Source organism: Gracilinanus agilis, chromosome 3 (assembly GCF_016433145.1).
Source record: "Gracilinanus agilis isolate LMUSP501 chromosome 3, AgileGrace, whole genome shotgun sequence".
Classification (NCBI taxonomy): Eukaryota; Metazoa; Chordata; class Mammalia; order Didelphimorphia; family Didelphidae; genus Gracilinanus; species Gracilinanus agilis.
The window spans coordinates 475016502-475043114 of NC_058132.1; the positions used below are offsets into that span (position 1 = coordinate 475016502).

Below are 26613 nucleotides of genomic sequence, written 5' to 3' on the forward strand. Positions count from 1 at the left end.
ATAGGGCTAGACCCAGCTTTTTATGAAAATCTCTAGCTCCTCCAACATTAACATGATGGGAATCTTTGTCCCTGATGGTGTTACTAAAGTTGGAAAAAGCTAGAAAACTTGTTCTGGGAAAGAATTAGTATTGTCTGGGTTCTCATGGCCATAAATTTAAAAAAAAAACCCTTATCTTTTTAAACCCTTATCTTAAGTGGTAAGGGGTAGGCAATGGGGTTTAAGTGACTTGTCTAGGGTCACACAGCTAGGAAGTATGAGGCTAGATTTGAACGTAGCTCCTCCCATCTCTAGGCCTGGCTTTCAATGAGCTACCACATGGCTGTAAATTTTACAAACCATTTTTGTCTTCTACACTTTACTACCAAGCTCTTGATGGTACTACTAAAGTTGAAAGAAACTGGAAAAACTTGTGTCAAGAATCCGTATTTCTCAGTAGTCCTACATTATAATGAATGTCCCCATCAACCCCCTACCCTGATAACCTGCCAATGGGGGAAGAGTATGACAAGGTTATTCCCCACCCCACTCCCAAAGTACAACTACACCCAAAATAAGTTTCCATAAGTCTAGTTAGTTGAAGAGTCTTTCTTCTTTACTAAGGGGAGTCTCACCCAGAGAAGGCTATGGCTTTGACTAGAATGAAATTTTGTGGTGTTGCAATAATTTCATACAATTGTTAATAGAACCCATTCTTACAAAAAAAAAAGAAAGAAAAGTTTCCATTTATTCGTATGATTTCTGGTATTTTTAATAGGAATCAGTGTTGGATTTTGTCAGAGGATTTTTCTGGATTATTGATATAATCAAATAATTTTTCTAAGTTTTGTTGTGTGTATAGTTTCCCTAATATTGAAACAGTCCTGCATTCCTGGTATAAATCCCACTTGGTCATTGGGTATGATCTTTGTGTATATTGCCATAAGATCATGGCTAGTATTTTACTTAGTTTTTGCATTAATATTCATTAAGGGAATTGGCCTATAGTTTTATTTCATTTTTTGCTTTTCTTGTTTTACATATCAGAACCATATTTGTGTCATAATAGAAATTTGGTAGAACTCATTTTTTCAAATAATTTTTATAGTATTGGAATTAATTATTCCTTGGATAATTAATTGGATAGAATAATTAGTTGGATTGAATTGTATTAATTTATCTTTTTTCTTCTTTTTTTTTTTTTTTTAGGGAGCTTGATTATGGCTTGTTCCATTTCTTTTTCTATAATGAGATCAAAGTATTCTATTTCCTTATCTGCTAATTTGGGCAATTTATGTTTTTATAAATACTCTTCCATTGCAATTTAATTGTCAGTTTTACTGGAATGTTAGTTAGGTAACATAACTCTTTGTAAATGCTTTAATTTTATCTTTATTGGTGATGCATTCACCATTTTCACTTTTGCATTCACCTTTACCAGATTCACATTTGATTTTTCAGTATTTACATATCTAGAGATCTCTTTATCATCTCTCATAATCTGATAAGGACAGTTTAGTTGATAAGGAAATAAAGGACACTGAACATCTTTTAGCTCATGCTTCCAGCTCTCTCTCCAGGAGCATGGAGTTTATTATATACTATTTTCACACAAAGAAAAACTTTACAGTGGATAGAGGTTACAAATCATACAAAAGAAAATCCTTGGAGGCTTCAAAGTAAAGATAGAACAGGGTCCAAGGCCGAATTCTAGCCGCCTGGATATCAGCAAGCAAATTCTGAGAATCATGACTATCTTCTTTAGATATCATAAATGAATTGAATCTTGTATTTTTTATCAGGAGGATTGCACCTGGTTGGATAAAGTTTTGTCTAGCTCTGACCTTGGCTGACTTAGGAATATTCTTAGAGTTTAGGGATCTTAATTTTCATGTAGAGAAATTGTTAACTCAGTAACTGCTGGTTTGTTTAAAGCTTTCCAATGGGACTTATAATGTTATTAAGAAAAGGTGTGGATCTGAAAAGGAGTCAAAAGAGGAGTCTCAGATTTTCATCTATTTAAGACTCTGTTTCTCCTATTGGCTTCCCACATCCATCTTTGTGTTTAATTGGGGACATTTAATTTGTTCTTTTCCTGTTTTTTAGTTGCATGTCAAATTCATTGATCTGCTTTTTCTTTTCTTTTCTTTTTTTTTTGATGCACACATTTAGAGATGAATTTTTCCCCTAAGTGCTTCTTTGGCTGTAACCCACAAATTATGCAATGCTATTTCATTGTTGTCATTCTCTTTAGTGAAATTATTGATCATTTGTATGATTTGTTCTTTGAATCATTAATTAAGATTAGATTAACTTCCAATTAGATGTTAACCTATGCTTCCTTGTCCTTGATTAAATGTAATTTGTTATTGCATTATCATCTGAAAGGGGTACTTTTAATATTTCTGCCTTTGATTGGGAGGTTTTATTCTTTAATACATGCTCAGTTTTTGTGAAGGTGCCATGTACAGTGGAGGAAAAAAGTATATTCCTTTCTATTTGCATTGAGTTTTCTTCAGAAGTCTATCATATCTAACCTTTCTAAGATTTTATTCATCTCTATTTGAATATCCTAACTTTAGGAGCTAAATGAAATGTTTAGGATTAGACAGTTACAACTGGCATTTTTTTGATAACTATGCAGAAAACTACTGCATATGGTTTGAAAGAAATGGAGAAGACAGAAAGTAAATGAGGAAAAAATATGTTTTTGGAAGAGCTGTCAACTTACTTTATGAAGAAGCATTGTAAAGAAATTTTATGTGACATGAATCTGCAGAAATTGTTAGCAATAATGCCTTGGTAAAATCTGGAGAGGAGAGAGATGAATAAGGTGTCATGATTCTATTTCTTTATGAAACCATTTTAATCTTTATTTTGTGAAGATGAATAGGATTCTTGAAAAGAGATTTTGAATAAACTGTATGGTAGAATTATAGTCATAAAATAAGAAGTAATGATTAGTTACAGTTATTGTTGGAAATTACTCTGGCTATAATCTTTCTCATATCTAAAAATAATTATATATACATATATGCACATGTATATATGCACATATATGTATATATATAATTGATTTCATTTTCAACTAATTTCACCATTTACTCCTAGAAGGTTAAAGTATTTCATGTAGAAAGACATGAAATACTATTAGGAAATTAGAATTATTTGGTTTGTTAAATTAATATAATAAAATATATAATGCAGTCAGGATAAGGCTCTGAAATTAATTAATTGAGCAATATATTGAAATTTCATTAATTAATGAAGAAATAAATAAACTTATTATTGTGTTATCCTAGAGCTCAGGATGGTCAGATTAAATCTTGGAATGAATCAAATCGCAAATAGCAAGATAACCTAAAAGTTAATATGGTCAAAGCAAAATCTCTGTTTTATTATACAAAATTAAAATCAAATCTTATTACAACCTAGGAGTTCAATAGACTTAACATAATAAAAAACATCATTAGCCAATAAACATTTCTTAAGTGCCTATAATGTGTAAGGAACTATAAGTTACCTCTGTTAAAAAATAAGAAAAAGAAAGACAGCATTTGCTTTCAATTAACTTACTATCTAATGGAGAAAAGACAGTTGTCAAAAGAAGCTGAAAATGACTAGGATGGTGATGGTGCCAAAGGCACAGGCATGAGAATGTGATGTCTATGGAGTTTAGATCAAGGAAAGGATGGTTGGAAAGTAAATAGTGAGCTGGAAATTCAGAACCTTCTAGGAAGGGATGCTTTGTGGAAAGACTTTTTGCTTTATCCTCCAATCCTCCAATAAGAGAGAAGAAGTAACTGAGGACACTAAGGAAGTGTTGAGTACTAAAGCTAAAGTAATCTCCATGATGATGAGATTTCTATTGATGGACTTATCCTAGGGGAAACATGATTTTGATGTAGTACAATGAAACAAAACAGCAGTTGGGCAATGTAGATAAACTGTAATAACTATTTTTAAAACATCATTCTGCTTATAATATCTGTATTTCCAGAGAGAATTTGGTTACTAGTAGTAATCTCTTAATGAGGTGAACCATTTAAAGTTCATGACTAGAATTCCACCCGACTTGATCCATTTCTGTCTCTCTCCATTTCTCTCTTACTCTCTCTTTGTAATTTTCTCTTTCCTTCTTTTTTCAACCTTTCTCTTTTACCTAAAATATGCTTTGGATATGCTACATATATCCTAAAAAAAGCAAGAATAGTAAAACAGAATTTCCTTTTATTCTATCACCTGGTTGGTTTGTATTTTGTTTCTTCTTCCTAACCAAAATTCTAGAAAAAGTAGTCTATGTTGACTATCTCCACTTCCCCACATCTCATTCACTCTTAGCCCTCCTGCAGTTTGTCTTCTCTCCCTATGACACTGCTGGAATTACTTTTTCCAATGTTATTGCTTAGTGACTAAATTACGGCCATTTCCTCTTACTTCATTATTTATCACTTTGCTACAGTATTTGATGTTGTTGATCATTTCTTCCTTCATTTTCTGAAAAAAAAAATCCAAGATTTTTATTGGACAATAATTCCAAAGAGATCCAACTGATTGGCCTGTCTGCCAAATGATGAAAAAAGTTATTAGGTTCTATGAATGCAAATATATCATTCAGAAAGAAATAAATGACAAAGTTCCATAAAATACTGCAATAGTTATATCACAGGTGGAGGATTATATTCATCTCCTCCTGGGCATCACAGCATGAGAGGATTAGAGAATTAAAATATGTCTAAATTGTATAGGAATTAGGGAACAAGAAGATGACAGGTCAGAGAATTATGATGTATGAGAAATAGTAAAACTAAATACATTTAGACGAATAAATGAAGACTCAGTGGAAACTTGTCTCCTCTTCAACTCTTACTCCAAGAATCACTGACTTTCTTTAACATACAGTTCAAGCCTTTGCTGATCCCTTCAAGTGCTAGAGTCCTTCCTCATTAAGTACCTGATGTTTATTCTAAATATATTTATTATTTTTCTATATAAGTATGTGAATGAATCTATTTTATCTCTATATGAAGATCTATATCATCTCTAAGTATGTATACATCATCCATCTGTCCACCAATCTATTTATCTTTCTAGCCCCCAGGAGTGAGAGTAGGCCCCAATAAAGTCAGAGTCATCAGCTTAGAAATCACAGAGCACATAGTCTGCTCCCCAAAATGAGAAAAGCAAACTTTTCTCCCTGTCCAAATACTGGAGGTCCTGCCAAGAAAACTACTGATGCAGTTGTTCTGTGAGAAGAACCAACAGTATTGGGTCATACACTGATAGGCTGACATGTTGATTTATTATCCAATACTGTATGTATACATCTATCTATCTATCTATCTATCTATCTATCTATCTATCTATCTATCTATCTATCTATCTTTCTATCTATCTATTTATCTATCTGTCATCACCAAAAGAATATAAACCCCATTGAGGCAAGAGATAGTTTCATTTTCTCTTTTTGTGTCTATTGAAAATTTCAAGCTAGATGTTCATCCATAGGTATTTTAAATCAATGTATTCAAAACTAGGCTTATTATCTCCCCCACCAAAAAAAAGTACATTCCAAATATCCTTATTTTTTGTGGGTTCTACCATTTACCCTGTCACTCATGTTTGCAATCTATATATCATTCATGACTCTTCACTCTGTCTCACTCCCTCCCATTTGATTTGTCACCAATTCCTACCCAATATCACTTTTGAATGTTTCATATATTTTCCTTTCTCTTTCTTCTTTGACACTGTCACCAGCCTGGTGCAGACTCTCATCATCTCATATCTCACTATATTGTATCTTCTTTTGGTCTTCCTTCTTAAATTCATCCCCATTCCAGTCCATCCCCCACTCAGTGGTTAAAATGATCTCTAATTCTGTCACTCACCTATTGAATAAACTCCTTTGACTCCCTATTACCTCCAGGATAAAATATTAAATCCTCTATTTGGATTTTAAAGTCTTCCATAACCCAGACCCTTCCCATTTTGAAAGTTGTCTTATTTTATTCCCTACTTGCATTCTGTGATTCAGTGACATTGGCCTCTTTGCACAAGACATTTTATCTCCCATAATGGTTTCCCATAAATGAAAGTCTCTCCCTTCTTATCCCTTGGTTTCCTTGGTTTTCCTTCCTTCAAGTCTCAGCTAAAATCCCATCATCTTCTCTTCACAATCTTTTTTAATTCTAATGCTTTCCCTGAAATAATTCTAAATTTATCTTGTATATCTTTATTTGTACATGGTTGCTTGCATGTTCACCTTCCCCATGAGACTATAATTAGCTCCAGGGCTTAGCTTTATGTCTAATAAATAGTAAATAATCAATAAATATTTGTTGACTTTTGTACTGGATTAAATGCTTATTAATTGAAACAGAATGTTTCTATTCAATTGACATTAATACCTTTCTAATCGTGAGTTATCCAAAAAGGGAATGAGCTGCTTTGTTAGGTAATGACCTCCTCTTGAATGAAGGTATTGATACAGGCTTTTGAACCTCTGGACAAAAATGCTATAGTGGAGGCAGCTAGCTTGCTCAGTGGATAGTCAGGTCTAGAGAAGGAATGACCTAGGTTCAAATCTGACTTCAGACACTTCCTAGCAATGTGATCTTGGGCAAATCACTTAACCTTCATTCCCTAGTCCTTACCACTTTTCAGCCCAATACTTAGTATTGATTCTAAGTTGGATGGAGAGGCTAATTCAGGCCTCTGGCAGCAGAGGCAGAGACATCTGGAACAAGAAACCCAGCAGGAGTTGCTGCACCACCTCAGTCAAAATATCTGAGATAGACGCCAAGATGTTCAGACTAACTATCTCATGGGGCTGCTCAAGGCCTGACTCATCAAGCTGCTCTAGAAGCTCATCATCCTGAGAAAGGAAGATTGGGGGCCCCAGAGAAGGGTTTGATGTGGTCAAGTCTGTGGATGCTCAAATTGGATTTGTGAGGCTACAGTCTGTGGGTAAGTCAATGCTGCTTAGTAACTTGCCTGGAGTGTGTTCTAAAGTGCCAGCCTATGTCAACACCCAGACCACTATGATAGGCATCCAGGTGCCAAAGATGGGCAGGACATAGGCTGTGAGGGTCATTCTGGTGGTAGGAAAGTTGATTCTGATCTGGATGTGCAGAAGCCCTGGGACATAAGAATGCCACTGAGAATGAGCTCAAAGCTTTGGAATCCACTTACACAACAAATGGCTTTAAGAAAGACAAAGGAGGCATCAACCTCTAGGCCTTGTGCCCTCAGGGTGAGCTCAACACCAACACCATGAAGGATATCCAGGCTCATTACAAATCCACATTACAAATCCAGGCACATTAAAATGCTTTGTGTAGCAACACCCCTGCTGATGATCTCATAGCTGTGGTGGAGCACAAAAGGGTTTACATTCCTTATATCTTTGTGGTGAATAAGGTCTACCAGATATCCCCTAAGGACCTGGACATCATCTATAAGGAGCTTCACTATGGGCCCATTTATGCTTACTACCACTGGAATTTAGGTGACCTGCTCAAGTTGGATCTAGGACTATTTGATACTAGGAAGGATCTACACCAACTCAAGGGACAGTTGCTACTCTACTTCCCAGGTAGTGCTGCCTGACTTTGGGACCACAGTGGAGGATTTTTATATGAAGGTCTATAAAAACCTCATCGAAGAATTCAAGTATCAAGTATTCAAGGTCTGGGGTCTGTCTGTCTGTCTGTCAGTGAAGCAAAAACCCTAGAAGGTGGGGAAAGATCACATGTTAGATGATGAAAGTGAATTTATTCAGATTGTCAAGAAGTAAAGTGGCTCCTATTCATTTCATCTTTCAAGTTCTTATTCCCCTGTTACCCTCATTACTAAAAATAAATAATAGGGCTTATGAAAACAAACATAACTTTTATCAAAAGGTTATATTAATTTTTACACAGTGTATGTCAAAATAAAAATTTTATTAAAGAGAATAAAAATAACAATAACTCAAACAATCATAATAGCATTTAATTCTCTTAGATCCAGCAAGAGATTGGTTTGTCTATTATATATATATACACATATATATATAATGTTTTTGCCTGAACTAACACTCATGTCATGTTAAAAGACCAAAGAAGAAGCCTACATATTAAAAGGTAAATCTTCTGCTGATGATTTCAAGGATGATTGAATTTGCCCTGTAATATTGAAAAAAATGTCAATTAGTGAGGACATAAATTCTATAAAGGATTGAAATATGGAAGCATTTTTAAATTTAATTTCTCTGCATAGGTGAAAATTCAGTTTGAATTTTTTGTTTAGGGAATTTATAATGATTTCACTGACTGAACACATTTAAGGATGAGTGAAATAAAATATTAGAGGAAAATAATTCACTTTGTCTTTTGGTGCAAGTAAATAATCTTTTGAAAATCATTTTAGTGAGTGAATTTTGGTACATACTGAATTCTTTAGGCATTGAAATGAGTTTTGATATTGAACTGGTTGAAGGTGGTGAAATAATGTGGGCAATAATATGTTTAAATTAAAAATAAAGGAGAAACTACTATTAACATCTGTTATAAAACCACATGCTTGTGGAAAGTAGGAATGGAAAACTATAATCTAATTACTAAGGTATGAGAAATTTCAACATACATGCCCACAGCAGACTTCACAAACCCAAAGGTCAATAAACTTAGAATCATCAACTAAATGGTATGCAGTATCAAGACTTATTCAAGAAATGGATGGTGGTGGTGTAATTCTTCAGGAAAAGAATAGACAGCCTTCTCTAGGGGGGTGGCTTAGTCATCTGTCTGAAAGCAAAGAGCTGAAGTTGATGAGTGATTAAGAGACCCTTCTGGATATACAATGCCTTATTATATGAAGACTTTACCAGTAAAATCAAATTATTATTGAATGATAAAAATTAAAAATTTTAATTTAATTAAAATCAAAATTTCAAATCACGCTATTTTTAAATAACAGATAATCTTTTCAAAATCTCAGTTTTTTAACTAAAAGAATCATTTTAAAATAGCTTTTGTAATTTTCAAAAAATTTTTAACCAAAATGATTTAGATTTCAAAAGGAAGTTGAGATCTTTATTCTAGACCATAGAAGACTGAGGAGTGTAATAATAATTAACTTTATTCAAAATGATCTTTTGTGAAAGAAAAGATTAACATTATATGTGCCTTCAAAAGACAAAACTAGAATACCTGATAAAAAGTTACAACAAGGCACTTAGATCAATCAAAGAAAAATTTCATAGTTATGAGAGGAGCCTAAAAACAAATCGTGGAACTTGTTGGTGTTAGAATGCATGAAGAGTCTGGTCTAGAGTAATGAAGATCTGAATTCAAATCTAGCCTCAGACATTAGGTATCTGAGAAAGTCATTTAAGCTGTGCCTCAGTTTGCGTTTTTGTAAAACAGAGATAATAATGGCACCTACCTCCCTGGGCTGATGTGTTGTAAGGATCAAATGGGATAACTGAAAATTGCTTAGCTTATTCGTGGCACATAGTAAGCTCTTAATGTTAGCCATTGTTATTATTTATAAGAAGTGAGTTCTTGATCTCCGGAGTTATTCAAGTAGAGTTTTGATGGCTATTCATTTAGTTTGTAGACATGATTATTCATCAGTTAAGGTTTGAATCTAATAAATTCTTAGACCCTTTCTAAATGGGAAACGGAGTTTCCTTCTCTATATTCCATCTTGTTTGCCAGAAAAAAAAAATCATTAGTTGTTTCTGTCAACAGAGCAAGCGCATGACCATAGACATCAACGTTTTTTTTTTTACCTGAGTATAATACACTTTAATATTGTTTTCAAATAATTATTTCTAGGTTTCTAGCTGTGCATGACCTTATGTGATCTTTGAATACTAAATAAAATAGTCATCTTTATTTGTGACTAAAATCTATTGTTTATATTTTATTTATACTAAGAAATGCCCAAACTATTGTTAAAAACACGGTAGGGGGTAACTATAGGTGGATAGACAGGAAGGTGCTTCTATAAGCTGGGCCTACCAAGCTGGCCCAAGATCCTCAGGTGGTAATGGATCTAGACTGAGTTGGAATAATGATGCCTTTGAAGCCACCAAGGTGTGCTGGTAACTACTAGGACTTATGGATAATCAACTCAGTTAAGCACTTGACCCCACTAACAGTGCCCAAGCCAAAGTTATTGAGAGAGCAACTGTATATGTTGTTCAACGGTTCCTCTGGTTCCTGTATTTGGAGTTAGATTAAATGATTGGTAATGGGCTAGTTATTGGTATTGGATGGATAACGCTAAATGACTGGGATGCTGGTAATCCCTTTTCCCTTTTGCTGTGGCTATTCGTTTGCCCTTTGGACTGAATGCCAGCCTTCACTTGTAGCAAGTTTGAAACAGGGTTTAATGCTTTGGCTCAAATGGGTTAGGAATCAGGATAAGGAAAGAGGTGTTGGGAATGGCTATGCTATATCTATAGAGAATTAAAGTAATCTAAATCAATGAGCATCAGGTTGGTATTTGGCTGGAGATTTTTCTCCCCCTCAAAGACTCTGGTCAGACCTGGCCGTGGTCTAGACCAAAGGAAAGGAAGGGGTAGTGATGTTCTTCTTGGCAGCTGTGCTGTTGTTATCTCTCAGCTCTGTTTGGTAATAGATGATTGAACTTCTAATGGCAAAAGGTATGGAGGCTGGATTTGCAGGTTTATTGGCCTACGCACCCTTCACCTCTCACTTTCCCCATAAATTCCCTTCTCAAAACTGAGACCCAGAATGGCTGAGCCCCTGGGCTTTTATGGAGGTGGTTTCAACTGTCTTTTGCTCTTGGCTCATGCCATCTGGGTAAATTCCAAGTTCTATAACCAATGATCTGTCACTCAAGCGGTTCTCCATCTTTGTCCAGAAGTTATTTATAACAATATCTGGAGGCATCCTGGGAACCAGTGACAGGGATTCCGTAGAAAAGAATGAAATGAAGGGCTACTCAGCATGATCTCTAGCAAATAAATTTGTATTTTCTCCCTTTTCAGCTTTAGTTTCCATTACTGTTAATCCTATTCTAACAATTAAAATTCTGCCGATGCCAAATAGATCTGAAGGGGACATTGCCAAAGTTATATTCACATTGAATAAAAGAATAAATTGAGGTATTATTCAGTTTAACAAGTTAACTTATTTGGAAAATAATAATTGACAATACGATATGTCTTGAGGACTTGGGGTAAGAATAAATCCAAATACATTACCTCACACCTCAGTTTATATATCTATATGGAGATGTGAAAAAAATAAATTTAGTACCAAGATAAATTTGCTACGTTAAGGCAGGCAACATGACAGTACAAATCTATAGAATATGTACCTCAAAACTTAGTCATGAGTAAACTTAAATTTATTTCATTCTAATCATTACCAGAACCATTTTGCCTTGGTGAAAAATAACCTTTCAGCGTTTATCCTAGCAGAATGTCAGTTTAGACACACACTAGCCAGCTAGAATGGCTTTTATTTAATCCATTAGTTTGTGAACTGCTTAAGGGTAGTAGGAACTCTCTTTTACTTCCTTCTATCCCCAGTAGTTAGCACAGTGCCTGGCACTGTTTATTGATTGATTGATTTGTCTGGGACTAGCAATTCAATGTAATTATATCCAACATATATTTATGTATAGGTGTATGAGTGTCGAAGTTACAAAATATTTACATTCTCTGATAGGAGTGGGAGGAGGTCAGGGATGTTAAAGTGTATATTCTATCCTCTTCTGGACTTCTATTCACCAGGACAATTTTCTGGTGTCATAGTGCTCCCCTGCAGACTTCCAGTGACTATAAATACTTCCTCTGTTGAGGGTGTATTGATAGCTATTTTTGTTCACAGCCAAGCTATAAGCCACCAAAGGATACTGACCAGAGAAAATGTCAGTGAGATGATAAACAAAGATAAAAAAAAGTTTAAGCCAACTAGAATGACCTTAACCTAAAAAGTATGTTGTTTTGATTTGACTTGTGATGATCTGAAGTTCATAGCTCCAGACCACTCTTTGACATAGTTATGAAATTCCTTTAAACTCATATTATATCACTACTTAGGATCCTATGCCCTCCAAAACCTATTTTTATACCATAGATTCTTTGTGAAGTCTAATGATGCAGAATCTATGTGTTCCAAAAGTCCTCCCTGATTGATACAGGACTGAAGTTGAGGAAGAGTATAAGCAAGGGCTCTGGAGATGGAGCCAAGATGGCAGAGTAGAGTAAGCAGCAAGGCCAGGCAATTGTCTGAAACAAAACAGACTTTGAGGAAGTAGAGTAGAGAAGAGAGAAAGAGAGAGAGAGAGAGAGAGAGAGAGAGAGAGAGAGAGAGAGAGAGAGAAGTGCATAATTGACCATATCATTAACAATAACAACAAAAATCATATGATTCTGTCAATGGAAAAAAAAAAGTAATAACTACCTAAAACTAAGAGCAAGCATTTTTTTTTGTAATGAGAACAAACTAGAAGACTTCTGAGTAAAAACAGAAGTGAGAAGCAAGGATGTCTGTTGGCACCATTATTATTCAATATTTTATTAGAAATGCTAACTATAAGATAAAAAATTTGAAGGAATACAAAAATGCAATGAGGAAACAAAACTATCATTCTTTGTAGATGATATGATGTCATACTCAGAGAACCAGCTAAAAGGAAGGCCTTGATCTAGAAAGAATACTATTGTTTCTCATTGGTCACCTAAATAATGATGTTACTTTCTATCAAGCAATGCTAAGCATGTACAGGATACTGAAGATACAAAGAAAAAATTAAATCACCCTTGATGTAAAGAAACTAAGATACTACAGAAAGACACAATTGAAACACATGAAAGTAGATATAGACTATTATCTACACATACATATGTGAAATATACATATATATGTATGCACATATTCTGTATCTACTTTCTCTTGTGCTTATTTTGTCTTTGTGTGTGTATATATGTATATATGTTGTTTAGTTATTTCAGCCTTGATTGACTCTTCATTACCCGATTTGGGATTTTCTTGGTGAAGAAAGTGGTTTTCCATTTCCTTCTCCAGCTTATTTTATAGATGAGGAAACTGAGCCAAAAAGAGTTATGTGAATTACTCTAGGTCACACAACTACTAAATGTCTAAGGCCATTGGAACTCAGACCTTCCTGACTACAGACCCAGTGCTCTATCCATTACACTATCTAGCTGCTCCATATTTGTGTATATATACTTATGGATGTACACATACATGTATTCAATTTCAGAGAAAAAGAATTAGCTACTGGGGAGCTCAAGGAAGACTTCATGTATAAAGGGATGATTAAGATAGCTTTGAAGGAAATTAGGAATTTTAAGAGGTAAAGGGGGAAGGGAAATCCTCATCTTTTAAAACCCAACTCATGTCTTACCTCTCAATGGAGGTCTTTTTTGATACCCTAACACTCTCATTAGTGTTTCTATCCTCATTCTCTCCTAGAATTTATTTTGCATAAATATATTTACTTGTATTAATTCATGATGTTTTCCTCCAGTAGAGTATAAGTTCCTTATAGACAAGAAATCCTTTATCTTTGCTTTTCTGTTCTCAGAACCTCACAAAGAGCCTTCAATATAGGTGGTACTTAATAAATTATTAAAATGATATATATCATATCTATATCATATGATTGTAGAAAAAGATATAAAACACCTTCTAAGCAATGTTAGCTTATGTAAGAACCAATTATTGAGAATTATTTTTGAAAAATCTAGAGTTATGAAATATCTATTCTCTATTTGCCACAGTTATATAATAGATGAGTGGTATATGTCACTTAAGGACAGAGAACATTATGCCAAGTAAACAGCATTGATCTTCCATAACCTCTGCATGTCTTGATTTGTTTGATGAAATGTTGGCAGTAAATTTTGAAAGGAGATGTATTTAAAATTCAATGCTCCCTTTCCTGTGCACTATAATAAACATAATAAAAGTAAAACACAAGTTAAATTTAAATAGAAAGATTTGTGTAGTTTTATGTATAACCATTAACTAAATTTTTCAATAAATAAATTAAATGTTTTTCTTAAGTCAAATTACTATTTTAAAAGCATAAAATAGCTACCAAGCTAAATGTCGAAGTAAAAGTCAAAAATAACAATTAAAGGAATCAGGAAAGTAACATAATATAGTGAAAAAACTACTGGGTTTGAAATCATAGGGACTTGCGTTCATATATTTTTTATTGTTTACATAACCTTGAACAAATCATTTTCCCTCTTTTGTCTTCAATCCTGTCATTACAGAAGTGCCTGAGCTGAACACATCTCCCTTATAGCTGTATATATGATTCTCTGTTCTTAAGTGTACAATATCATTTAAGGAGAAAAAATGAGAATTCTTTTGTGAAGTATCAGTTGTTCTATAGAATTTGGATTATATTTGGCCATTTTAAAATCTTGTCCTTAATTTTTGTTTTAAACTATGCACATATGCACAAAGGAATTCTGATTTGTTTGAGCTTTATCCAATCCCAATCCATTTATGACATTGCAAATAAGTCCTAGGATACTGTTTTGGAATATAATAATTACAGTAAATAGTAATGATAATAACTATCATTTATATGTCATTTATTATGTGCCTAGCTTTATGATAAGCACTTTATTACAATTATCTCATTTTATCCTTACAATAACCCTGGGGTGGGAAAGTGTTATTATTATCTACATTTTATACTTGAGGAAATTGAGTTAAATAGAGGTTTACATGGCTTGTACAGAGTCACACAGCTAGTGAATGTCTGAGGCCAGATTTGAGCTCAAGTGTATCTGATGCCGGGGCTCAGCATGCTTTCCACTGCATTCCCTAGCTGCCCCATATGGTAGTTGAGTAACTTGCTCATATAACACAGATAGTTTCAGGGAGAGGATTTGAACTCCAGTCTTCTTTCCTATAAGATCAGCATTTTAATCACTCTGCACATTGCCTCAACAGTTGTATTTGGGGAACACTATAGATGACAGGGATTTGCAGCAATCAAATCTTCTTAATCCTTTGATCTTTGGAGGGACACATGCCCACAAGCTGACTTGACTGCAAGGGAGGGGCAGGATCTTGTCAAAGTGCTCCTTCACTTCCCCCCTCCCACTAGGCAGTTGGAAAGTCAGTTACAATCTTGTAATGGTAGACAGACTTGTTAACTCCTGAGCCAAGACAGTAAGTTAGGAAAGACTAAACTCCTAAAGATGATAACTTTCTCTAAATTATGTCCCCACAGGATTGTATTGAAGAAGCTTGATGTCTTAGAAGCTCATAGGCACAGAGGTTAGGTTTAACTTCTGGGCTAAAAATAGCAGGAACTCAGCTTGAGGAGGTTGTGAGTATATCCCCAAAATATATATCTAGGCACTGCTCCCAGTTGATAAAAGGTTTAATGATAGGTGGGAGTGGAAAGGATGGGAGATGGTTAAGGATTGATAAGGTCAGGAAAACCCTCAAACAGTTATGTCAAAGCAGCACCTACCCCCAAAGTGGGTAAGGTATTTTGAATGGCTGATTCGCTCTCTAACCCTATAAATATTCTTCTTTTATATCAAGATAACTAAACTAAGGTAGACTGTGATGTTGTTGAATGTCTAACCAAAGTAAAGCAGCTTGGCAGTTAGGAACTAAATGGCTCTGCTCAGATTCAAGACCCAATACCCACAAGACCAACAAGCAGAGTCACCTGCCTCCCAATCCCAGGTCTCCAACTGCATTTACCTGCCCCCTCTCTTAGAGTTCTGGGGGGCCCTATGGAATTCTGTGCTGTAGCCAGAACCCCTCTCTGCAGCTTGAACCCCTCTCTGCAATATGAATCTCACATAGTGCTTTACAGCTATATCTTTCTAGGAGATTTTAAAATATCAGAACACCTCCTAAGCTATGTTAGCTTATTCAAGAACCAATTATTGAGAATTCTATTTGAAAAACCTAGAGTTATGAATAATCTATTTTCTATCTGCAATGGTTATATGATAAATGAATGGTATTTTATTTGCTAATTTATTATACTTCCAAAATATCAATCTGCTGAGTTTTCATGTGGATCTTTGTTTCTAAGCACTGAAATTGGAGTAAGTACTGCAAATTTTCTTTACTTTTCTTTATTCAAAAAACTTACTTATTTATTTAGAATATTTTTCCATGATTACATGATTCATGATTTTTCCCTCCTCTCTTTCCTTCCCCCTCCCTGAGCTAAGAAGCAATTTCACAGGGTTATTTATGTATCATTGTTCAAAACCTTTTTCCATATTATTCAAATCTGTAATAGAGTGATCTTTTAATATCAAAACCCCAGTCATATCCCATCAAACCACGTGATTGATCATATTTTTTTTCTTCTGCAGTTCTGCTTTCACAGTTCTTTCTCTGGATGTGGATAGTGTTCTTTCTCATAAGTTTCTCTGGATTGTCCTGGATCATTGCATTGCTGCTATCAGAGAAGTCCATTACATTTGATTGTGCCACAGTGTATCAGTCTCTGTGTATAACGTTCTTCTGGTTCTGCTCCTTCCACTCTGCATCAATTCCTGGAGGTCTTTCCAGTTCACATGGAATTCCTCCAGTTATATATTACTTTCAGCACAATAGTTTTCCATCACCAACAGATACCAAAATTTGTTCAGCCATTCCCCAATCTAAGGACACCCCCTCATTTTCCAATGTTTTGCCACCACAAAGAGCATGATTATGAATATTTTTGTACAAGTATTTTTCCTTATTATCTATTTAGGGTACAAACTCAGCAGTGTTATGGCTGGATCAAAGGGCCGGCAGTCTTTCAAAGCCATTTCCACATAGTTCCAAATTGCCCTCCAGAATGGTTGGATTAATTCACAACTCCACCAGAATTTAGTTTTATTTTTTTAAGAAAAGTACTGTTTCAATGAATCCATTCATGCACTTATCTAGGAAAGGTACCCAGCTGATATGACTACAGTTGTAGAGATAAGGTCAACACAGGAGTGGGGACACATGACAGATTTCTCAGCTGTGAGGTATGTGAAATCTACCTTTGCTGGGAGTTATTGCCAATATTCTTAAATTCATCAGTCAGTGTCCATTTTTTTAGGTGATATTCTTTGATGATTACCAAAATTTGAAAGGAGAAGCCAAAGATAGGAATATCTCCACATGGTGATTAAAGCTAGGAGATCTTGGATCAATGGAAGACACATAACCACTTTGAATAATTTGCTTTTAACCTTTTTTAGGTTTAGTACATAATGTAAAGCATATACCCCTCTTAAATGGCCTCTATCATATTCTTACTGTCTTTATCACTTGTCCTTATTTTACATACTTTTTAGTGATTTAGTTATTCAAGCTATTCTTAGTCTCCCTAAAATGAGTATATCAATATAATTAATCCAAGTCACCAAGCTCTGTGTGTGCAAGGCCCATGCTAAGCTGCATTACTATTACAAAGACAAAATAAATAAAAGATTAGTAACAGTCCTTGAGAGTCTTTATCTCAAAGGAATATATTTTGTAAGGAAGTGTGAAATGGAGAGAAGTTTAGAATATGTAAACAGGAAGTTCTGTGTATGATTATTTGAAGAGGGAGAGAAATTAATAGCAATCAAAGGAATCAAGAAAGATTCCCTTCTGCAGGTGGCACTTGATCCAAACTCTAATGGGAGTCAGTAATTCTAAGAGGAAGGAGTGCATTCTAGGCCTATGAAAAATCATGGATGTAGGAGTTGGAATGTCAAATTTGGGAAATAACAAAGAGTACAATTTGTATGGAATTTGCCAGCTTGGAATATAGACTGTGCAGAATTATTGAAGTAGGAGTTGGAATGCTTAGTGTGGGGAACAGGAGTAAATCAGTCAATTTGCAAGACATGAAAAAATGCTAAAGTTATAGATTTGAAAGCTATTTTCATAGGGGCGGCAGTGTAATGAGAAATATGCCTGGAAATGTAGGCTTGAGTCAGGTTTTGAAAGTGTTTTAAATGTTAAGTTGAGGAATTACATTTTATTTCAGAGAAAACAGAAAGCCATTGAAAGTTCTTGAGGAGGGCAGTGACCAGTCATATTTGTCTTTAGGAAAGCAAATTTTTGGTACCCTACAGATTATGGTTGGAGAAGAAAAACTTTGTGACAGGATAAAATCACTAACTCTTTTCCTGACTCTCAGTTTTCCCATCTGCAAAATGGGGATAACAAAAATAACATTATGGCATAATGAATAGAAAGCCAGCTAATATTGGAGTTAGGAAGATCTGAATTCAAGTCTAGTCTTTAACACCATACTTTCTGTGAGTCACTGGGCAAAACATTTACCTCATTGTGCCCCAGGCAACTCTGTAAGAATATAAAATAGTAAGTTACACATCAGTTGTCAATCTAAATTGTCACCTCTACCAAAGGTCTACTAATTCTCCCCACTTCCCCCCCCCAAAAAAAAACATCTCATAGAGTTGTTATGAGGCTTTATAGCTTTGTATACTATACAAAGTCCATTAAAAATTTTAAAGCTAGTGCTATATAAATATCAGTTAAATTTGTGGCAAACGTAGATGAGGTAACAAATCTGAAATTCTGGCCTAATGCATGAAGCTATCTACATATTTCAGCAGAAGTATATAATGTAAGTCATTTTAAAAAATCTGAATTGTGAAGTATCTTCAGAAAAGAAGTCTTTTCCTGTCTTAATAGTTTACATATGTAATCATGGTTCTTCCCTCTATATAAAAAGATGGTAGTTAATAATCCACTGTCAATAGGTTAGGAAAATTTGAATTTGATTTGATTCAAGTAGATTTTATGGAAACCATCAGTCTCTTTTATTTTAGTTTTTATTTTATTTTATTTATTTAATTTTATAAAAATATATTATATCTTTCCAATTACATGTAATAATGATTTTCAGCCCTTTTTTTGAAATCATAAGATCCAAATTTTCTCCCCCCCTTTTTTCCTTCCTCCTTCCAGAGATGGCAGGCAATTTAATCTGGATTTTATGTGTATAATCATGCAAAACATTCTTCTATACTGGTCATTGTTATAAGAAAATATCCATATAAAACCACTGCCCAGAAGAAATATAAATAAATTGATATGAAAGACATGCTTTAATCTGCATATGATTCCAACAGTTCTTTCTCTAGAGGTGGATAGCATTCTTTCTCATAAGTCCTGCAAAATTGTCCTGGATCATTGCATTGCTGAGAGTATTTAAATCTTTCATAGTTGATCATGATATAATATTGCTGTTATTGTGTATATTTTTTAAATTTTCTCTGGCATATCTTGGACAGATTTGAAATATACTCTGTGGCCTGGAACAGTCTACCTTAGTTTGAAATTAATTGACAATAATTTTCCCAATTAACTTCAGTTGAGAGGTGACAAATAAGTAGACTGTGAATGCATATCATCCACAACACTTTCCAGGGTAAATAAAACCAGATTAGAATATAATTAAAGAATATTTAACAAAACAAATAAAAATACAATAAAACAGATAATATTAATATGTGGTTTTGTAAGTCAATTTGTGGCTCACAGAGAACCTTATATATAATTTAGGTTCCCTGTTTCTATTTGAGTCTAATACCATTGCTCTAGCCAACTGAATCCTACTTATAAAATAATTTAAGAGTTAAAAAATAAGTATTTTGGCATGAATATGGTGAATTTATATATTGGACATAGTTTAAGGATGTTGTTCGTCATCTAATTGTGTCTGATCCTTCATGATTCCCATGGATCACAGCACTTCAGAATTTTCTACTATTCCAAGGTTGATCCAAGCTCATGGTCATTGCTTCCATAACACTATGTAACCTCTGCCATTCCTTCCTCCTTTTGCCTTCAATCTTCCCCAATATCCAGGTCTTTTCCAGTGATTCCTGTCTTTTCATTATGTGACCAAAGATTTTAAGCTTTATCTTAAGAATGTTTCTTTCCAATTAATAGCCTGAACTAATTCATTTAAATATTGACCAATTTAATCTCTTTTCTGTTCAAGGGACTCAAAAAAAGTCTTCTCTAGCACCACAAATCTAAAGCATCAATTTATGTGGCTCAGCTTTGTTTATATTCCAGCTCTCACAACCAGCCATACATTGCTACTGGAAAAATTATAGCTTTGATTATACAGACCTTTGGCAGCAAAGTTATATTTCTCCTTTTTAATATATGGTCCAGATCTCACACCCTACACCAAGATCAATTCAGAATAGGTGAAAGACTTGAATATAAAGGAAACTGTAAGTAAATTAAGTGAACACAGAATAGTATACTTGTTAGATCTCTGGGAAAGGAAAGATTTTAAAACCAAGCAAGAGTTAGAAAAAATTACAAAATGTAAAATAAATAATTTTGATTATATTAAATTAAAAAGTTTTTGTACAAACAAAAACAATGCAACCTAAATCAGAAGGAAAACAACAAACTGGGAAAAAATCTTTATAACCAAAAATTCTGACAGAGGTCTAATTACTCAAATATACAAAGAACTAAATCAATTGTATAAAATTCCCCATTCCCCAATTGATAAATGGGCAAGGGATGTGAAGTCAGATAAAAAAATCAAAACTATCAATGAGCACATGAGAAAGTGTTCTAAATCTCTAATAATTAGGGAAATGCAAATCAAAACAACTCTGAGGTATCACCTCACACCTGTTATAATTATGGGGAGTCTCTTGATCTATTTGAGATGGTAAATTGATGTACAGAGAGAAATAAGATGACCCTTCTCCCTTATAACAGTTGCCCAGGCAGGATCCTTCAGGTCTAAGAGGTATATCCCTTCAGGACCCACCTGGGGTTAATTGATATGTTGATTTGGGCTCTTTAGCTAGGATAACACCTTGTATTCTGACTGCGATTTCTCCCTTCCCAAAACAAGCTTTGACCCTGCTTTAGGAAGGTACTTTAAACTTTATATTAACAAGAAGGATAGGGTAAAGGACTGTGGTATAGGATACACTATTCTACTGGTTACTAATGAATCTCAACTGCTGGCAGATGAAGAATCAATGTAGCTTCCCTCTGGTTCAGTCTGGCCAGGACTAAACCAGAGTAGCTAAACTGTTGGGATATTTTTTTGACTTCTTCTTCAATAGATCTTCAGCCTTACAGTTGAGTTATTTCCACCCTTTTCCACCCTCTTATTCATCTCCTGCCCACTTCCCGGATCCCTCCCAGGCCCTGGGAAACCTAGATATCTAGATGATGTAACTCCTAATATCTAGGGGCAGTAGACACCAAGGTGGTGGTCAGGTACAGGTTGATAACGGTATCTCAAGTACAGGAAGAGTTTGCAGAGAGAGATATTTGCACCCTCTCACTCCAAGATCAGGATCCACCGATCTCCAGCCTCAGCACAGGTCAAAGACCTAGAACTTCTGCAGGATTCTCAACTGCCCCTCCTCCTGCCTCTTGCATGACTCCCTGGGAACATTCCATCCAACTGACTTATTTGTCAATCAAAGGTGATCTTCAAGCTCTCAGAGATTCAATATAACACACCTAGCAGATTGGCATATGATATATTTATATATATGATAGCAGGGAAGAATAACGAATGTTGGAGGGGATGTGGCAAAATTGGGACATTAATGCACTGCTGGTGGAGTTGTGAACTGATCCAACTCTTCTAGATGGTAATTTGGAATTATGCCCAAAGAGTGATAAAAGAATGCCTGCCTTTTGATCCAGCCATACCTTTGCTGGGTTTGTACCCCAAAGAGATCATAGATAAACAGAATTTTGCTGCACTCTTTGTGGTGGCAAAAAACTGGAAAGAGAGGGTATGGCTTTCAATGGGGAATGGCTGAACAAATTGTGGTATATGTTGGTGATGGAATACTATTGTGCTCAAAGGAATAATAATCTGGAGGAATTCCATGTGAACTGAAAGACGTCCAAGAATTGATGCAGAGTGAAAGGAGCAGAGCCAGAAGAACATTGTACACAGAAACCAATACACTGTGGTAAAATCGAATGTAATGGACGTCTGTACTAGCAGCATTGCAATGACCCAGGACAATTCTGAGGGATTTATGTAAAGAATACTACCCACATTCAGAGGAGGAACTACAGGAGAGGAAACACAGAAGAAGAGCAACTGCTTGAACACTTGGGTTGATGAGGACATGATTGGGGATGTAGACCCGAAAGGACCACACCAATGGAAGTATCAATAATATGTAAATAAGTCTTGATTGATAACCCATGTTAAAACCAGTGGAAATGTGAGTTAGCTATGGGGGGGGAGGTGTTTGAAGGGGTGAAGAGGAAAGTAAAAACACGAATCATGTAAGCATGAAAATTTTTTCTAAAAATTAAAAATTAATATATGGTCCAGATTTGCCATAGCTTTCCTTCTAAAGAGATATAGGTTGTGAGAGCCAGTCCTAGAGATCGGTGGTCTTGGATTCAAATCTAGCCTCAGATACTTCCTAGCTTTGTGACCCAAGGCAAGTCACTTAACTCTTTTCTCCTTACCTTTACTACTCTTCTGCCTTGTAACCAATACATAGTATTTATTGTAAGTTGGAGGGTGAAATATAATTTCAGTTAACTAATTTCTTTTCCTAATTACCACAAATCTGAAAAAATCATGTATATTTATATATACATATTTTCCTTTGTTCTTTCCTATATAAGTTATTTCCTTTTCTATGTACCTTGTTTTATTAAGGTTTAAACTTCAGACTAAAGCTAAGTAAGGTCAAAAGGAAAGTATTTCAATTAAAGTTAAAATTTTCTCCTCTATACACTCTCTACCTTTGTCCTTTATGAAAAAGGCCCTAAGGCAATCCATAACACACTGCCGAAAATGCCTTCAATATGTCATCAACCAGCATTTATTAGCTTATGTGCCAGGTACCATGGCAAGTGTAGGAAATAGTAATATGAGAAGACTGTCCACGACTTCATGGAACTTATATTCTAATGGAGGGGAAAGACAACACATAAAAGGAAGATGAAAGGACCATGAGAATGGCAGAGACTTCCTGAGTTGGGAGTGTGATAGGCAAAGTTAGGAGTGGAGCCTGGAGAAGATTTTTTAAATCGATATTTTGTGAGAAACCATCAAATAAGAGAAAGGGAATATAGGGAAAGACTGTACTTTCAGTGTGAGAAGTCCAAGGGTAGAGTGAACTTTCAGGGTGAGGGGGCTTCTGTGGTATGGAAGTGAAAGTGTGAGTGATCAGAAATGGAGCCCAAACATATTTTCTTTCTGGCTAGAACATAAACTTCATATATTACAAAGAAGCATGATTGTGTTAATGCAAATAAAAATCTAAAATGGTAATTTTACCCTTGCCAGGAAATTCTGAGTCATGAGCCTTTCATTAATTGCTAAGGAAACTGTGAATAATCAATAAAACATGAGTAATTAATAGATATCCAAAAGGTGCTTCATCAATATGCATACTTAAATGTAGTACACATGTGAAGACAAGATAAATTATTCAGCTATGTTGTTCCCTGAAGCAAAGAAATGCTGGTCCAGAAGAACATAAAACAAAGACAACCTTTTCTTGATTAAGGTGAATTCAACAATAAAACTTGATTTCTTTGGAGTTGCTTGGACCTAACAAAGAACACACCACAGATAAATGGCTACAGTCTATCAGATGCTAATTATCTTATTCCTTTTGTAAGATTTAAATTAATATCCAACACTCCAAGAATTATATTTTATAGAGTTTATTAATAATCATTTAAAGTAAAAGGAATAAAAAGGAAATAGAAGTTAAAAAAATCTAATTATCTAATAAAATTAAAACCATGTGAGCAAGTTCTCCTGCCTCTCCCCCTCACCTCACTTTCACAGCATGCTATCATTGAAAGAAAGTGAGAGGTGGGGCTACACCAAACTTATATCCTCCCTGCATCAGCACTTAACATGAGCAGGAATATAGGATGCTGGGAATTGGAGTTCTAGGGTACAAAAATTAATTACACACTTTCATTCCGTGAAAATAGGCACAGGCAAAAAAAAAATACGTAAGGGAACCTGAGAGGCATCATCATTGTTCAAGGGGCATCAGATCCAGGGGTCTGCTAGAATCAGTTCCAATTCACTTGAGAACTAATTGGTAAAATTTCAGTATGAATATTCCTAAGAAATCAGCAAATGCTAAAAATCAGGGCTCGATTTGTCTTATTGATTATCTAAGAAAATTATGAAGGAAATGTTAATAATGCAGAATAAACTTAGAATTGTGTTGCACATTCTTTGAAAAAAAAAGAACCTCAAGTGTTATATATTTATCAAAACACCCCTAATTAAACTTCAGTGGAGTGAGAGAGCCTAGGTCTGATTCATCAAAGATGGATTGTAAGAATGATGAAAGGTCTCAAAGATCATCTAGTCCAATCATAATTTTTACAGATGAGAGAAAAGTGTATGGAATGTTCAGGGAGGAATAGCACCTCTGGTATAAGGGCTTTCAGAGTTCTTAGCAGGGCTGTTCATCCACCTTTAGTGTCCACCTCTCACCTAACTCTCACCTATGGTACCAAGAAGCTACAGTCTGTGCAGCTGTCACACCCTATTAAAACTTTCTCTATAGAAGGCTAAACCAAAATGAGGGTAACTGATGGTCTCAGATTCTTTGGTGAGTTAGGGGAGATGTCTATCCCAAGTGAAGTTTTCCTCTCATAGAATGGGTGGATAAGAACAATTCATTTCAATAGTCATGAAGGCAGCTCAAGCAGACTCTGCTCAATGCTTAGAACTTGGTCAGATTTTGAAGATGCCAAGCTAATCCACTGAATCCAAGGTCATAATCAGTCATATTGACCTTTGTCATGCTACTAGATTTCATTGGCTCTGGATGAAAAAGTAAAATTGATGACTATTCAACTTTGCCTCATTTATATCCAATTCACTCACAAGTCAAGACATAAGCCTTGTGAGATCATTGGTCTTCTTCAAAAATGAAAGATGAGAGGGGCAGCTGAATAGCTCAGTGGAGTGAGAGCCAGGCCTAGAGACAGGAGGTCCTAGGTTCAAAGCCAGCCTCAGCCACTTCCCAGCTGTGTGACCCTGGGCAAGTCACTTGACCCCCATTGCCCACCCTTATCAATCTTCCACCTATGAGACAATACACCGAAGTACAAGGGTTTAAAAAAAAAATGAAAGATGAACAGCATCGACAGATGAGAAAACTCAAAGCTGAAGAGATTAAATATTCCAGGGGTGTGTTGATAAGTGTTTAGCAATCAGCTTTCAAAAAATGCATGCCTGATGAATTTTAAAGTTTAATCTGCATTGTTAGCATTTTACCAATTACTTTTTTATCTCTAATAAATCAATTAAACTATAAATCAGTTTGAACTGATCTTAGCACATTCATGAGGGTACTCTGATTGAATTATTAGAGAATGATAAACTCAGAACTGGAAGACTTTTTAAAAATCCCAATTCTTTTGTTCTTTTCAAAATAACATACAGTCTCTGATAATCTATATCTTATGACTCATTCTGGAATATTTCCATTTTACTCTGCTGTCTCCTAACTCACATGAACCTCAGATCATAGATTTAGAATTGAAAGGGATCTTAGAAATCAGAAAGTCTAATCTCATTCTTCAAATAAGAAAATGGAATTCTAGAGAAATTCTGACTTCTTATGTCATACCAGTAGTAAGCAGTAGAGTTAGAATTTGAACCCAAGTCCCCTGAGCCTCATATTTCCATTTCCATGCCATTCAGTGATAAATTTTCTACTTATATGAACCTTTCTTTATCTCTATGAGTCTCATCCTATCTTATCATGTTGTAAGATAAATGGCAGTCTCCCCTTAAGGGAGGCTGTACCTTATAAAATCTATGCATGGAAAACATTGTTATAAAATTAGGCCATGATCATACACCAACAGTAATATTTTAAGGTTAATACTGCCATTTGTCCAAAAAAAGTATGTTGCCAAATACCAGTTTATCTTTCTTCTCTGTACCTGTGTACCTCCAAAATCCCAATCTGCCCCAAAACTTGACATGCAAATAAGCTAGCTCTCGGTAGCCACCAAATTCAGAGTTAAAGTATCATACTCTCAGAAAACCACTTTGAAGTTCATCTCTACTCTGTGAGAGTATATTCCTCTTCACTGGAGTACATTCCCCCTCTCTAGAAACAAGTTGCTCCCACAGGACTAAGTCACATGAATAGACACTTGAATAGACCCATGTCTCTGTGCCTACCAATGCAATATTGTGCTTGTGTGAATTTTGTTCTTTCTTAATATGTATGTGACTCATATATTAGATTCCCTTCTTCCCTCACCCCTACTATTCCCTATTTTTTCTCAAAGAAACTTAAATATTGAACTGTCCACCCCATGTGTTATCTCATTATTTGTGGAATTCAAACTCATTAAAGGCTAATCTTCCCCAACATGTCTGGCTGGCTTACAAGCCTTTCCTTAGATGTAAACTGATCCCACACAGGGACTTTCCCTCTTGATAGTAGCATCTCTGTTGTGGCCCTAGGCACTATGGGCCCCATCCTAGAAAGTGAAGGTCAAAAGAGAAACCTCTGACTTCCAGTAGGAACTCCTTTATGCCAGAGAACTGTCACAAGATGCATCAATCCTAAAACACATCACCTCCTCAGTGTGTTTTATCCCACCCTCCATCCCTCCC

The 26613-nt window shown here is 35.1% G+C and overlaps 1 pseudogene; it reads left to right on the forward strand.

Moving 5' to 3' along the window:
* LOC123241719 overlaps window positions 1-7777 on the forward strand; it is a 105065-nt pseudogene extending 97288 nt beyond the window's left edge.
* Window positions 7778-26613: the final 18836 nt, after the last annotated feature.